This window comes from Penaeus monodon, chromosome 8 (genome assembly GCF_015228065.2).
Source record: "Penaeus monodon isolate SGIC_2016 chromosome 8, NSTDA_Pmon_1, whole genome shotgun sequence".
Classification (NCBI taxonomy): domain Eukaryota; kingdom Metazoa; phylum Arthropoda; class Malacostraca; order Decapoda; family Penaeidae; genus Penaeus; species Penaeus monodon.
Genome location: NC_051393.1, coordinates 23,949,427 through 23,951,926, shown reverse-complemented (window position 1 = coordinate 23,951,926; position 2,500 = coordinate 23,949,427). Strand labels below are relative to the sequence as shown.

Below are 2,500 nucleotides of genomic sequence, written 5' to 3'. Positions count from 1 at the left end.
GAAACGAAAAAAATATATATATAACTTAAAGAAAACAACATTTATGACATAGAAGTCCCAGTAAAATGTGGCTTATTACGACAAAAAAATAAAAATCGAATACAGTGTCCTTCTCGTCCCACCAGGAGCACCGCCCCCGCCTACTCATTGCCATCAACCGGGGCATTGGCATCGAAGGACTCGGCTGCGTCCTCGCCGGCCTCATGGGCACCGGAAGCGGTACCTCCTCTTGCTCGCAGAACATCGGCGCCATCAGCATTACGAAGGTGGGGGGGGGGTGAAGGGAAGGGATGGCGGGTGAGAGGGTGGGAAGGGGTAGGGAGGAGGAAAGATAACGGAGAAAGGAGAGAAGGGGTGAGTGTAGATGCTGCTCACTGTCTGGCTTAATATATATTGGTGCATTACTGGACGATTGGAATACTATATATATACCAACCTATATATATATATATATATATATATATATATATATTATTATATATATTATATATATATGTATATGTATGTATATATGTATGTATGTATGTATGTATCTATTCTATCTATCTATCTATGAATGTATTTATGTTTGTATATACTTTATTTGTGTGTATTACTTTATATGTATTACTATATTTACCCACCTAAACGCTCCTTTGCATACCAGTCATCCATTTACCTTCTACCATCACACCACAGCAGTGCATAACTACTCTCTCTACTGCACCATACTTAGGTGGGGAACCTGTGTATGATGCAGTAGAGGCAATCACCATGGCCCTCTGTATCCCTTCTACTGTACACTCATTAGCGCCATCGCACCATGACCGCACATATTCCCTTACTCCCTTTCCTTCTACCACATTATACCCGCAGGTGGGGAGCCTCCGTGTGGTCCAATATAGTGCCGTCATTATGATCTTGTGCGGAATGTTCGGCAAGTTCGGAGCACTGTTCGTAACCGTGCCCGAACCAGTAGTCGCCGGAGTGTTCGTCGTAATGTTCGCGATGATCACCGCCGTCGGAGTGTCAACGCTGCAGTACGTGGATCTCGGCTCGTCCAGGAACCTCTTTGTCTTCGGGATCTCTGTCTTTCTGGGTCTCGGCGTGCCAAAGGTATGCTGGATGAGATATTATTGGATATCATTGTGTGAGGGAAGTGTTGTTTCGAGATTTCATAGAGGTGTTTTATACATTTATACAGGCATGAAATAATCAGCGAAATTCCTTCACAATTTATTTCCCGCTGTTACTTCAGATTTCTAGTAAATATGCATAAGTTCATTTTCCCAAAGTCCTTCAGCTAAAGTCAACTTTTTCCTTTAAAACAGGCTCTCCCTCCCGTTCTAAATCTGCATGAGTTTCCTAACATTCTCGTGAGCATTATAAAAGCACTTTCTCACTACCCTTGCAGTGGCTCGACGCGAACCCCAGTGTCATCCAGACAGGTTTCCCTCACAGCAAACCAGGTCATCTCGGTGCTGCTGCGGACGCCCATGTTCGTCGGGGGCGTCTTGGGTTCTTCCTTGATAACACGATTCCCGGTGAGTAAACGGGGGGGGGGGGGGGGGAGTGGAAATAGAGATTGAGATGGGAGATGGGGGATGGAAATTAAAAAAGGAAAAGGGAAGGGGAGGGAATGAAGAAGAATGAGAGGGGTGGGAGAAAAAGAGGGAAAAGAAAGGGAAAGGGAAGAGTGAGAGTGGAGGGAAACGGAGATTGTAACGAGAGGGCTTATAGGGAGGAGGAGAGAGGAAGAGGCAAAATGGGAGAGGAAATGATATTGATCAGATAGATAGATAGAAAAGATAAAAGGGAGAAAAGTAACGAAAGAGAGGAAACAAGAACCAGGCAAAAGGAGATATAATATAAAATAAATTACAGAAGTTACGCTGCCAACCTACAAAGAAAATATCAGTGGAAGTACTGACAGCAGTAAGCATTTATTTAGACCTTGATAAATCCCCACCCCACGTTTTTCAGGAACGGATAAGGAGCGGGGTGTAATCGCCTTCAGGAATCGCGTTCGCAGGGGCAAGGACGCCCCCCACGTTCTTCAGGACACACGATGTTACGATATTCCAGTTGGCATGGATACGATCAAAAGGTCATATATGTGTGATATTGCTCTGAGATATCTAATAGAAAAATATAGGATAGTTACATCTTAGCATCTGCATCACATAAAACTAAGAGGGTGTTAGAAAAATGAATATCAAAAAGGTAAAATTCGAGAAAACGTTGCTGTTGAAATATGTAAACTATCATCTTTTTTATATTGTTATCTCTTTTTTTTCCAGAATACAATGGTTACGGTGGCTCCCCTTTTCACCTACCTTTAGGGGCCTCCAAGGGGTAAGGACTACCTCTCAGTCGAATAAAGGAAAAGTATAAGATAGGTTTTCTTTCTTATTCTTAGGTAATAACAATCATGTGATTTTTTCATATTGTTACAATAAAAGTTATCAGAAGATATATTGTCTTTGTAGATATATTTCCGATTAAAGGAATGTGTGAGGGT

At 42.5% G+C, this 2,500-nt stretch overlaps 1 pseudogene; it reads left to right on the top strand.

Moving 5' to 3' along the window:
- The window catches only part of LOC119575912, a 10,495-nt pseudogene extending 8,041 nt beyond the window's left edge, over positions 1 to 2,454 (top strand).
- The last annotated feature ends 46 nt before the right edge of the window (positions 2,455 to 2,500 follow it).